At 38.9% G+C, this 14,235-nt stretch overlaps 1 protein-coding gene across 15 annotated transcripts in view; it reads right to left on the bottom strand.

The window, feature by feature from the left end:
- NT5C2 (5'-nucleotidase, cytosolic II) overlaps positions 1–14,235 on the bottom strand; it is a 178,655-nt gene that overhangs the window by 25,161 nt on the left and 139,259 nt on the right. For 6 of the 15 annotated variants that reach the window (XM_032281479.1, XM_032281483.1, XM_032281480.1 and 3 more), the window contains one exon: positions 395–455. The exons of the other annotated variants lie outside the window; for them this stretch is intronic. The gene's annotated coding sequence lies outside the window, so the exon portion shown is untranslated. The remainder of the gene's footprint in view (positions 1–394; positions 456–14,235) is intronic. 15 annotated transcript variants of the gene reach the window in all.

The raw sequence follows: 14,235 nt of genomic DNA on the forward strand, positions 1-14,235 counted from the left end.
GGAGGGAGGGAGGGAGGGAAGGAAGGAAGGAAGGAAGGAAGGAAGGAAGGAAGGAAGGAAGGAAGGAAGGAAGGAAGGAGAAAAAAGATATTCTTTACTCCATAACCTGCAAGGAAAAAACAGTTCTTCAAAAATAACTGTATGTTTTTGGGATGAAAGTTGTGGGCCCTGTTTTGAGTAGATGCTATTCATACAACACAGAATATATGTTAAAGGACAAAGTCCCTTTGGAATGAGCAGAAAACTTTCTGCAGGAAGTTTGGAACTCTCATGCACTTTTTACCACTGCCACCAAGACACACTATGTAGTAATTTATAGATTTAGAAAAATAAAGGGCAAACCTCTACAGAGGTTCCAACCTAGCAGAATGCTGCTGCCAAAATGAGAACTCACATGAGGCAGATGCAGATGCAGTGTGTATCACTCCAGTCTTGAAGGAGTTACACTGGCTCTCCTGTTAAAAAACAAAACAAAGCAACAAAAGAAAACAAAAACAAAAACAAAAGCTGGTTTTAAAACTGTTGTGATGGGCTGGAACAGAGAGATACCATTTGGAAATTGGTATTTACAGGAGTTACTACTGCCCTCCAATTTAGAAGCCTCTGACCATCACTAAAATTAGCCTAATTGGCCATAACAGAACAAGGGTATTGAAGTTAAGCCTAAGTTTTATTGTGTATTATTTACTCTTCTGGCACCCTCAGTCTGGAATACAAGCCAAGTCTGATCCTAAAAAGTTAAGTCGAAAGACATAAGTCTTACTTTATTTTCTTTAGCACATTTCAAGCTAACATGATAGAAACTGAATGCAGCTGGCAAACAGTGTTTAAAATTGAACTGTGGGTAGTGAAATAGACCAAGTAAGGGTACAAAAACAAGCAGAGCAGCTTCATCTTGCTTCCAAGTACCCATTTTAGCTAAGTCTACCTATACCTAACTACTAGATTAGTCATTATCAAGATTCTAGTTATCATTATCAAGATAACTAGAATCAACTGCATGCTACTAAAAATCTAACCAGATATCTAAATTTGGAAGGGAGGGAAATTTTTAAATTTTGATTCTGTCAGTGGAAATCTGCCCTTTGTAAGCCAGTATAGTAATCTACAAAGATTTTTTTGTTTTGTTTTGTTTTGAGATGAAGTTTCACTCTTGTTGCCCAGGCTGGAGTGCAGTGGTGCCATCTTGGCTCACCACAACCTCCACCTCCCAGGTTCAAGCGATTCTCCTGCCTCAGCCTCCCAAGTAGCTGGGATTACAGGCATGCACCACCATGCCTGGCTAATTCTGTATTTTTAGTAGAGATGGGATTTCTCCGTATTTGTCAGGCTGGTCTTGAACTCCCAATCTCAGGTGATCTGCCCACCTTGGCCTCCCAAAGAGCTGGGACTACAGGCATGAGCCATTGCGCCCAACAGTACTCTACAAAGTTAAAAGAAACTACCTAGTTTAGTAACATAACTGAGTTGAAGATACATAATCCATTAAATATACTGACACTTTAAAGATACGCATTATGTTTAACTTTATAGGGAGTCATTTTCCCTAGAGGTATTTAGGTTTTTGAAGACATGTCACTGGGTTCCTTTAACTCTTGGATTTTTGGGGTACTCAACCGAAGAGCAGAAATTACCAGATGTAATGTCTAAAAGCATTACAGCACTACAACAGTCACAATGAAAACCAAAAATGCAATCCAACCACCCAAGAATTATTTGTTTTTATGTTATAAGTATGATCAACATCAACATGCTCATCTATTTAGTTGTAGGCTATGTGATGTTGGTTCTCTAGCCCTCTGACTAGAAATGGTGATAATGCACATTTTTCACTAAGAAAATTTTAAATAGGATCTTTCCAATTCTCTTATAAACAAATACCAGAGGACTTTTTTCCATTTTCCAAAACTATATGAAAATCCTAACACATTAGAGCCAGGCCAAAATTCTATCTCTAACCTAAGAGATCACAAATGACCTAAAAAAGATATTTTCATATCTTTCTAAATTTTCAAAGCAAATTTCATAAAATGATCTCAATTTTAATTTACTTAAAAGAAAAAAGCTAAATATGGCAATAATTTTAGTAATATAAAGTAAAACACACTCCCAAATGACAAGATGAGTAAATTAGTAAAATAAGTAGAGTTTGAGACTGCCAATTTCAGTTTACCACAAGCAAATGCAAAATTAAATGGTAATTATTTGTTCAAAAAATATTAAGAATATTGGAATATTTTTAAATGAAAAAAATTACCTAATTCAAAAAATATTCCATCTGACAATCCGTATACTTACAAAGATCTTGTATTTTCTGCACTGTTTTCAATTTAAGACAGAAAAACTGAAAATTATTGAGATAACTTTTAAAAATCATCTTTAACCGAAGGAGCTGCTTGTAATACAAAAACAGAAGTAGCTAATATATATATATTTTTTTCAAAAAATGAAAACAGATCACAGCACTCAAATGTCTGTACTAAAGTTGGAGGACTTTAACAAACATTTGGATACCTACTATGTAGCAGGTAGTAGAAGCTGAGAAGAAAAAAAAAAAAACACAAAATAATGTATGATCCTGGGCCTTGAAGGAACTCATAGTTCATGGTATACTACAGGGATATACATTTAGATATTTATAATAAGTTTTAGGAGATCAATAACACAGTGTGACTGGGAAAGTATAGAGGGGCAAAATGGGGGTCAATCAATCCAGCCCAGGAAGTCTTAAAAACTATGCATGAGGGCCGGGTGCGGTGGCTCACGCCTGTAATCCCAGCACTTTGGGAGGCTGAGGTGGGTGGATCACGAGGTCAAGAGATTGAGACCATCCTGGTCAACATGGTGAAACCCTGTCTCTACTAAAACTACAAAAAATTAGCTGGGCATGGTAGCGCGTGCCTGTAATCCCAGCTACTGAGGAGGCTGAGGCAGAATTGCCTGAACCCGGGAGGCGGAGGTTGCAGTGAGCCGAGATCGCGCCATTGCACTCCAGCCTGGGTAACAAGAACAAAACTCCATCTCAAAAAAAAAAAAAAAAAAAAAAAAAAAACTATACATGATTGGCCAGGCACAGTGGCTCATGCCTGTAATCCCAGCACTTTGGGAGGCAGAGGCGGGCAGATCACGAGGTCAGGAGATCAAGACCATCCTGGTCGACATGGTGAAAGCCCATCTCTACCAAAATCACAAAAAAAATTAGCCAGACGTAGTGGCACGCACCTGTAGTCCCAGCTACTCAGGAGGCTGAGGCAGGGGAATTACCTGAACGCAGGCGACAGAGGATGCCATGAGCCGAGATCATGCCACTGCACTACAGCCTGGGCAACGGAGCAAGACTCCCTCTCAAAAAAGAAAAACTATGCATGATTTATGTACAATTTACTCAGATGTATACCGATAACTCACATTTATAACCAATTTCTCAATGTACCATGAAGTTTACCTGACAACTCCCTGAAATTCAGATTCAGCTAATACGTTACAAACATCTATGTCAAGATTAGGCAAGTGAATTAATGTGTGAAGTGGGATACGTGAGGGTGTACATGTTGTCTAGAGGAAGAAGTAGCTACTCAAGTGTAGTTGACTTCCCCGTGGGAGTAGGAGCCAAATGTTGCCAATTGTGTGGTAACAGCCAACCTAGACTTTTACCTGTAATCTCTCAATGTTATAATACTGACCCAATTAAACAAACAGAAACTCTTTCAGCCAAACTATGGTCTGTGGTCTGGGTTGGGTCCATGGGACAACAGTGTGCTCCTCTAGCCTATACTTTAGGTCATATACTTCCACATACACTATCCCATTTAATTGAAATGTTTCACTATCTTCTTCAAAGAGTCTTAAGGAAATTGAATTTAGATATTTAATGAGTTGGAAATCTAGATGGAAATAAATTCATTCTTTAATAACAAAGTATTCTGAATAATGTTGTCAGTCTATTCATCCCAAGGAAAAAACTGAGGAAGTAAATTAAAAATAGAAAATAAAAAACCTCTATGTGGTCACTTGATGTGGACCCCTACAATCGTCTGATTTTTTCACTTGATTATCAAAACCTAACATATGTTCCCAATGACAGAATCGCAACGTCCTCATGATCTGCTCAGGTAACCAACTACCGTATTACTGTCTTATTCATAAGGTTTAATCTAAATCTTTGCTACACAATTTGATTCTATTACCACTTATACTTTCCTCACTGGCCAATATCCACGATAAAACATCCAGAAAATGTGTAAGCAGAAAGGAGATAATGAATCAAAGGTAGCTATTATGTTAGAACCATGTTGAAAACAAGTTTAGTCATGTTGAAAATAGCCTTTGGCCGGGCACAGTGGCTCACGCCTGTAACCCCAGCATTTTAGGAGGCTGAGGCAGGCTCTGGATCGCCTGGGCTCAGGAGTTCGAGACCAGCCTGGGCAACATCGTGAAACCCCATCTCTACTAAAACACAAAAAATCAGCTGGGCATGGTGGTGCACATCTGTACTTCCAGCTACTCGGGAAGCTGAGCCAGGAGAATTGCTTGAACCTGGGAGGCTGAGGGTGCAGTAGTCAAGATTGTGCCACTGCACTCCAGCTTGGGTGACAGAGCAAGACTCTATTTCCAAAGAAACAAAAAAGAAAGAGGAAAAAAGAAAATACCCTGGGGATCTGGGAGCAAAAAATCCATCTTAGCAACTTTACTGATGCAACTAATATTATTGCATGACATTTATTCACACACACAAAATCTGGCTTACATTTGAATGTTTTTATAATTGTCAATTGAAAGTAAAGATCATAAACACTGGTAATTGATTCTTTGTATCATTTACCATGTAATGGAGATGAAATGGGTTTTATTAAGGAATGTTTTAAATTTCCTAATCTAGAAACAAACCACGTATGATCACAATTCAGAGCGATTAATTTAATATCAGTGAAAAGTTTAAATGGGATACAGATTTGACATAAAGGGAATCAAAGCTTGGAAACCAAGTGTAGACTCATATTAAAAAGTTCCTAAAAAGTAATGTAATATACACCTAAAATATGCCATATATTTTATATGTAATATATGTCTAAAAATAATAGTATTGAGGGTGTTTATCTGAACGAATACAAAGGACTTTCATCTACAAGCAAGATAATGCATTGGAGTATTATTTATTTCCTAACATGGAGGGACCACCTCAAAAGCAACTCCTCACTGTAGAAATGGTACTTCATTTCCTGAGCAAGGTAGTATAAAAAATTCTGAAGTTGGAAAAAAAAAAAAAAAAAAGAATAGCAGCTAAAATAACAAGGACTATAATATCTCAAATGAAAATGAAAAGATTAAAGGACCTTACCATTTAAATGCTCTTTAAAAAAAGAACACTTTATTGGTATTTTTTTTAGTTTCTGCCACCTGATTTTTAAATTTAATATTATTAAGGATATTTTTACTCATACACACAAAAGTAGAGAAAATATGAAATGAGCTGCTTTAAACATATCACACAGCTTTAACAACTTTTGTTATTTTGGATTCTTGTTTCATCTGTCTTCCCTAATTTATTCTCACCAAACTTAATAAATTTTATCAAACCGGAAAGTTTTTAAATTGATCTTTCATAAACTATTTTAAATGGCTGAAGTGTACACAGTTATTATATATCATACAGAATTATTTTATTAACTAGCTGTGTTGTTTCTTTAATTACTGCTTAAATTTTCTCCCCATTTAGAGATTCATGCAATACTCAAAAGTCTTTTATCAGCAATTATTAGAAGAAGAGCCTTCCAAATTAAGGGCTGCTTCAGATTTTTTATTATTTATTTTTTTGAGACAGGGTCTTGCTCTGCCATCCTGGCTGGAGTACCCTAGCATGATCATAGCTCACTGTAACCTCAAACTACTGGGCTCAAGCAATCCTCTTGCCTCAGCCTACCCAGTAGCTGGGGCTTACCAGCATCCACCACAACACATGGCTAATTTTTCTTTTAAGATGTGGGCCAGGCAAGGTGGCTCACACCTGTAATCTCAACACTTTGGGAGGCCGAGGCAGGTGAATTACCTGAAGTCAGGAGTTTGAGACCAGCCTGACCAACATGGTGAAACTCTGTCTCTACTAAAAATACAGAATTAGCTGAGCAGGGTGGCAGATGCCTGTAGTCCCAGCTACTCAGGAGGCTGAGGCAGGAGAATCACTTGAACCCAGGAGGCAGAGGCTGCAGTGAGCTGATATCACGCCACTGCACTCCAGCCTGGGTGACAGAGTGAGACTCCGTCTCAAAAAAAACAAACAAATAAATAAATTAATTAATTAAAATGTGGTCTTCTCACTATATTGCCCAGGCTGGTCTAGAACTCCTGGCCTCAAGTGATCCTTCCGCCTTGGCCTCCCAAAGCATTGCAATTACAGGCATGAAACACAATGCCCAGCCCAGGAATATTTTAACTATACTATGTTGTCAATATTATAGTCTTAATAAGCAAACCAGTTCTACCAGCATACCAACAGCATTGATCTTTTGGTAAGACACTACTGCTTATTACTTTCAGGTATTAATATTCTTAAGAAATCAGAGCAACAGATAGGTGATATATTGGGCCAAAAAAAATAAAACAGTGTAACCACTAAGAAAAATGTTAAATAAGGGGTGACACCAAAAGTAGCTTAGTTTAAATAAGAGCTTAGTTCAGTTAAAGAAACAAACTACAAATGACAGGTATTTTTACCTAATGATCAATGGATTTGCTTCAAAATAAGTTGTCTCTAAAAGACAACTATCTCAAAATAACAGAAACAAAAATGGAATTCTGAAATGAAAATACACTGTATTATGAGATCTGACTAATAAAATAATGTCTGTTAAAACAAACATAATAGAACTTACACATCAAAATGAGCCTTCACCCATTCGAAACAATCACTCCCAGGCTGAGCATGACGGCTCACACCTACAATCTTAGCACTTTGGAGTCTGGGGCAGGAGGACTGCTTAAGCCCAGTAGTTCAAGATCCAACTGGACAACACAGCAAGGCCCCATCTCTACAAAAATTTAAAAATTAGCCAACCATGGTGGCATACACCTACAGTCCTTGCTATTCAGGAGTTTGAAGTAAGAGGATCACTTGGGCCCAGTAGTTCAAGGTTATAGTAAGCTACAATTGCACCACTGTGCTGAAGCCTGGGTGACAGAGCAAGACCCTGTCTCAAAACAACAACAACAACAAACACTTCCAGAGGCACTATGTATTTATTCTAGTACTGCAACCACTACTCAAAACATTGAAAATTCTTATTTTAAAATTACGCTTAGAGTCTACGGCACATTATTCTAGATATCCTCCCTGGTGGCACATGTTTGTTCCTCAACAGGTGATGAATTTAACTGGAAGTGAGGGTTATCTGGAGCAACTAATGAATAAATGAGGAAATCCAGCTGGGTTTAAAAAAAAAAAAAAGTATGAGTATGTAAAACAATAAAGCAGGTTTTCTTTTGAGTTTGTAAGCTGGCTCTGACTATATGAAGGATAGTATCTATTTGGAAGCATATTTTCTTGTGTGCTTTCTTTTATTTAAAAAAATTAGTCTTTTGACCCATTTTATATGTGTTTAATTTTGCAAGTCACCTCAAATCCCCTTTGGAAAAAAAGTAAAGGATAAATCCTACATAAGGGTAGTCTTTATAGTCAATTGTTTATTGCTTCATAGTTAAAACTATAAATAATGAACCTACCAGCTATGCAAATCCATTCACCATAGGCCTTGTCAAGTTGTTTATTCTATTTTTTTTTTTTTTTTAAGATGTGGTTTCACCATGATGGCCAGGCTGGTCTTGAACTCCTGACCTCAGGTGATCCACACACCTCGGCCTCCCAAAGTGCTAGGATTACAGGTGTGAGCCACAGCGCCCGGCCAAGATGTTTATTCTAATCAGAACATTGATAATACAATTCAATGAATCTAGCATAAAATTATCACATTTCTTTTCTTTTTATTTATTTATTTATTTTTGAGATAGGTCTCACTCTAGCCCAGGCTGTGCAGTGGCACAATCTGGGCTCACTGCAACCTCCACTTCCCAGGTTCAAGCAATTCGCCCACAGCCTCCAGAGTGGCTGGGATTACAAATGTGCAACACCATGCTCGACTAATTATTGCATTTTTTGTAGAGATGGGGTTTCATCATGTTGCTCAGGCTGGTCCTGGACTCCCAGGTGCAAGCGATCTACCTGCCTTGACGTCCAAAAGTGCTGGCATTAATTACAGCCATGAGCCACTGTGCCTGGACAAAATCATCACATTTTATCTTCACAAATCTTGAGGGGTTGAGTTCTCATGATATATTCTGATTAGATTTTTATTTTGTTTAGTTTTATGAATGTTTTATTTATTTATTTTTCTTTTTATTTATTTACTTATTTTTGAGATGAAGTCTCACTCTGTCACCCAGGCTGGAGTGCAATGGCGCAATCTTGGCTCACTGCAGCTTCTGCCTCCCAGGTTCAACCAATTCTTCTGTCTCAGCCGCCCGAGCAGCTGGGACTACAGGTGCACCCCACTACGCCTGGCTGATTTTTGTATTTTTAGTAGAGATGGGGTTTCACCTTGTTGGCCAGGATGGTCTCAATCTCTTGACCTTGTGATCCGACTGCCCTGGCCTCCCAAAGTGCTGGGATTACAGGCGTGAGCCACTGCACCCGGCCCTAATTTATTTTTATTAATAATTTTATTAACCACAATATTTTTTTTTGAAAGAGATCTCTTTTTGGAGAGGGATTTTTTTTTCTTTTTATCTGTTACCCTAGTTTCTCTGTTTAAATACTCAGCTTATTCTCTTATTCTACCTTGTTTGTGGGTGAGGGCAAGAGTCCAAAAACCCTTAAGAAAAAAGATCACTAAGGGAGATCATAAATGCATTTTTAAGTCAAACTATACCTACTTTTATGTTCTTTAATCTTCAGTTGTGTGCTTTTGATCCATTCACAAACTGATAAATCTCTCAAGAGTAAGTCAAAGGAGATATATACATAGATAGCTTTCACTGACTTGGAAGTGCTCATTCTCTCACACAAATATCTCTTGCATATAATCTGTTTGGAGGCCAGTGGGGTAAGGTAACGTGCAAGTTCTACATTTTCCAAGTTGTGAGGAGGACGCCCTAAATATTATTTCATGACCTAGGACAATGAGAATTTGTTTGTTTTTTTTTGATAAAGATTATCTTTCTTGGTTTGTACCAAAGACTTTTCAACAAATATATTCCTTTCCGAGACTTCTCATCACAGTAAGAACTTCAAATAGATGCAACCAGTTTCTACACTATCCATAGTAAGTTCAACTGAGCTAATATCCATATTAATTCATCGCTATTACAAAGAGTTTCATCTTGCTAAAGCAAACACTGACCTTTACATTGTCACTGGTTTCATTAAACAGAAAAAAGGCATGGCCAGATGCGGGTGCTCATGCCTATAATCTCAGCACTTTGGGAGGCTACGGCTGATGGACTGCCTGAGTCCAGGAGTTAGAGACCAGCCTGGGCAATATGGTGAAACTCCATTTCTACAAAAAATAAAAAATCAGCCAGGCATGATGGCGCAACCAGATACTTGGGAGGCTGAGATGGGAAGATCACTTGAGCCTGGGAGGTAGAGGTTGCAGTGAGCTGAAATCACACCACTGCACTCCAGCCTAGGTGACAGGGTGAGAGCCTGTCTCAAAAAAAAAAAAAAAGAAGTTAATTCAAAATGTATCAAAGACCTAAATTATTTATCAAAGAGTTCCTTATATTGGATTTGGCAATGATTTCACAGCTATGACAGCAAAACCACTGGCAATAAAAGAAAAAAACAGATAGACTGGACTTCAAAATTAAAAACTTTTGTGCCTCAAAAGGCATGATCAAGAGAGGGAAAAGAAAACTCACAGAATGAGAACCAATATTTGCAAATCATGTGTCTGGTGAAGGATTAATATCCAGAATATATAAAGGTTAATATGCAGAATATACAACTCCACAGTGATTTTAAAAACCTAATTTTAGGGCTGGGCATAGTGGCTCACGCCTGTAATCCCAGCACTTGGGGACGTCAAGGCAGATGGATCACGAGATCAAGAGATCAAGACCACTCTGGCTAAACACAGTATAACCCGTCTCTACTAAAAAATACAAAAAATTAGCCAGGCGTGGTGGCACGCACCTGTTGTCCCATTTACTTGGGAGGCTGAGGCAGAAGAATCACTTGAACCGAGATCACTCAGTGAGTGGAGATCACGCCACTGCACTCCAGCCTAGGCAACAGAGCAAGACTCCATCTCAAAACAAACAAACAAACAAAACCCTAATTTTTAAAAACTGACATTTCTCCAAAGAAGTTATATAAATGACTAAATAAGCACATGAAATGATGCTTAACATTACCAGCCTTTAGAGAATCATTAAATCAAAACCATAACAGATACCACTTCACAGCCAGGCACCGTAGCTCACACCTGTAATCCCAGCACTTTGGGAGGTCGAGGTGGGTGGATCATGAGGTCAAGAGATCAAGACTATCCTGGCCAACAGTCTCTACTAAAAATATAAAAATTAGCCAGGCATGGTGGCACGCCCCTGTAGTCCCAGCTACTCAGGAGGTTGAAGCAGGAGAACTACTTTAACCTGGGAGACAGAGGTTGCAGTGAGCCAAGATTTGTGCCACTGCACTCCAGCCTGGCAACAAAGCAAGACTCCGTCTCAAAAAATAAATAAATAAGATACCACTTCATACCCTGTAGGATGAGTATTATCAAACAACAACAACAAACCTGCAAGTAAGTATTGCAAGATGTTAAGAAACTGAAATTCTCATTCATGTATTGCTGGTAGAGATGTAAGATGTTACAGCCACTGTGGAAAACAGTTTGGCAGTTCTTCAAAAAGCTAAACATAGATTTACATTATGATCCAGCAATTCCGTTCCTAGGTATATACCCAAAATAATTGAAGGCAGAAAGGAGGAACTCAAACAGATACTTAAATACCAATGTTCACAGCAGCCTAGTCACAGTAGCCAAAAGGTGGAAACAATCCCTATGTCCCTCAGCAGATGAACAGATACACAAAATGTGGTATATACCTACAACAGAATATTATTCAGTCTCAAAAAGGAATACATGCTATAACATGGACAGACTTGAAAAATAATATGCTAAAAGAAGCCAGACACAAAACCAATATTGTATAATTTCACTTTAATGAAATATCTAGAAAAGGCAAATTCATAGAGACAGAAAATAGATTAGCAGTTACTAGTGACTGAGGGGCCGAGGGAATGGGGAGTTATTGCTTAATGGGTATGGAGTTTCTGTTTGGGATGATGAAAAAGTTCTGGAAATGGATAGTGGTGGGCATTACGCAACATTGTGAATGTGCTTAATGCCACTGAATTGTACACTTAAAAATGGTTTAAAATGGTAATTTTATGTTTTACTATTTTACCATAATTTTTCTTAAATGCTGGACTAGTCTGCTATGTCTGTAGTGACAATACACCAATACTGCATAATACTTCTTACTTTAAATTGTTGTTGTCACCCCTTTAAGCACCTCCAATGCCAGTAAGTTTGGTGAGGATATACAATTGCTGATAGAAACATGATGCGTGCCCTGGACTCTAGACCAAGTAAACACACCATCTAAAAAATGTTCACTTAAATGTCAAGTGAGTTCAGTCCATTCCAATAACAATAAAGCAAGATCAGAGTGCATCTACTATGTCCGAGAGGACAGGGATCAAAGGTCCTGAGATGCCTCTGCTAGTAGCAAGATAATGCTCTGATCTACTGACATCGCAAGCTAGTTTCTCTTAATTTCTTTCCTGGTACTCTTAACAGCTTTATTCAGTCACCTTTCCCCTCACTTTAGGTTTGTTAATGCAAAGTGCTTAGGTTTCAGACAACTTATTTCATCCTCAGAGGCCAATGATATGGCCTAGAAAAGACAGGAGGCCAGAAAAATTCAAGAGAGGGACCTAAAATATATTTCCAACATCCCCTCCCCCCCCCGCCCGGAGATTTTTTCACCAAAAAAAATGCACTATTTCATTTCAGAATTCTTGGCCGGGCGCAGTGGCTTGTGCCTGTAATCCCAGCACTTTGGGAGGCCAAGGTGGGCAGATCATGTGAGGTCAGGAGTTCAAGACCAGCCTGACTAACCCCATCTCGACTAAAAATACAAAAATTAGCCAGGCATGGTGGCAGGTGCCCATCATCCCAGCTACTTGGGAGACTGAGGTACGAGAATCGCTTGAACCTGGGAGGTGGAGGTTGTAGTGGCCAAGATTACACCACTGCACTCCAGCCTCGGTGACAGAGGAAGACTGTCTCAAAAAAAAAAAAAAAAAAAAATTCTAACATTTTAATAGAGTACTTTATATAATAGGTAATCCTGACTCTTAATGAAGCTTTAAGATTTTTTCTAAAAATTAACCAAAAGAAAAACTATGTTGAACTACCTGTATTCTAAAGATGAAGATTACAATTCAACTGCAAAAGATAGATGCAGTTTTGCCCTAGGCAGGGTTTTTGTTTGGGGGGAAAAATGAAGGATGCTCTTTTTTGTTTACGGGCTTTTGTCTCTTATTGATATCTCACCTAGAGGTTTCTGGATAATTTCTGTTCTTCTGAAAGCTGGGAGCAGCATGAGAAATGGAAACTGACCTGGGTTTAAATTCCAGCTATGAGTTTTAACAGATCAATTGCTAATTATTGGCAGGGTTTAGAACATTTGGACCCAAGATACGGTACGTTGGCATTTGAGAAAACAGCCGAAGCAGGGAACTCACTCTCACTTCCCCACTTCTTCCCTGAAGCAAGTCATAAAATCGAGGAAGAGTCTTTCTCGCCTTTCCCTAAAGCAGCTCATATGACTCTCATTTGAGAGTTGTCCTCCTTATACCAGGAGGAAAGAAACATCCTTACCTCTGAAGATCCAGAGACACAGCAAAGAATCTGAATGAACACAGCTTACTAAGTTCCTTCCAGTTTATTACCATTAGATCATACCCCTTTTTGTCCAATCATACTTCTCTACAACTATCCACTTCTTTTTCAATCCTGTCATAGAAAATACACAGATTTACTCATTTGTTTAGGTCTTCATTTCCTTATGAAGGTTCCTGTGTCCCATAAAACTTACATTAAATAATTTTGTATGCTTTTCTCTTACTAATCTGTCTTTTGTTATAGGGACCACAACCATGAACTTAAGATGGGACAGAAAGATATTTCTTTTCCCCTACATTATATATTCATTTTATATGTTGGCTTAGCAGACTTTCTTCTTTATTTTTTGACTTTTTGCAAGTTTGAGACAGGGTCTTGCTCTATAGCCCAGGCTAGAGGTGTAATCACAGCTCACCGAAACCTCAAACTCCTTGGCTAACACCATCCTCCTCCCTCTGCTTCCTGAGTAGCTGGGACTAGAGGCATGCACTACCACACACTGCTAATCTTTTTTTTTCCTAAGTTCCAGGGTACATGTGTAGGATGTGCAAATTTGTTACATAGGTAAACCTGTGCCATGGTGGTTTGCTGCACCACACCCTGCTAATCTTTATTTTTTTGTTGAGATGAGGTCTTACTAGGGTGCACAGATGGATCACCAACTCCTGGGCTCAAGGGATCCTCCCGCCAGCCTCCCAAAGCACTGGGATTACCCCTGTAAGCAACCATGTCTGGCCTTATTTTTATACAATGTTGCCAGTAATTCCTACCTCAGTGGGCTGTGGTGAGGACTAAAAGGTACATTGTACAAAAAGCAGATTTTCTAGTAAATGCTTAATAAATGTTCATTCTTATCCTCCTGAAAATTTCTCAGAGAAATGCAAAGGAGTGAACACTAGCCATGGTATTTACTGATTCTGTAATGATAACAGAAACAAGGAGCTTATTGCTAGATTTACTGAAATGGCTCAGAACCTAAAGTGCTAGAGCTGGAAAAAAACTGGAATGGGGCCGGGCGCAGTGGCTCAAGCCTGTAATCCCAGCACTTTGGGAGGCCGAGGCGGGTGGATCACGAGGTCAAGAGATCGAGACCATCCTGGTCAACATGGTGAAACCCCGTCTCTACTAAAAATACAAAAATTAGCTGGGCATGGTGGCGCGTGCCTGTAATCCCAGCTACTCAGGAGGCTGAGGCAGGAGAATTGCCTGAACCCAGGAGGCGGAGGTTGCGGTGAGCCGAGATCGCGCCATTGCACTCCAGCCTGGG

This window comes from Sapajus apella, unplaced genomic scaffold (assembly GCF_009761245.1).
Source record: "Sapajus apella isolate SASKATOON/1434 unplaced genomic scaffold, GSC_monkey_1.0 scaffold13, whole genome shotgun sequence".
Classification (NCBI taxonomy): domain Eukaryota; kingdom Metazoa; phylum Chordata; class Mammalia; order Primates; family Cebidae; genus Sapajus; species Sapajus apella.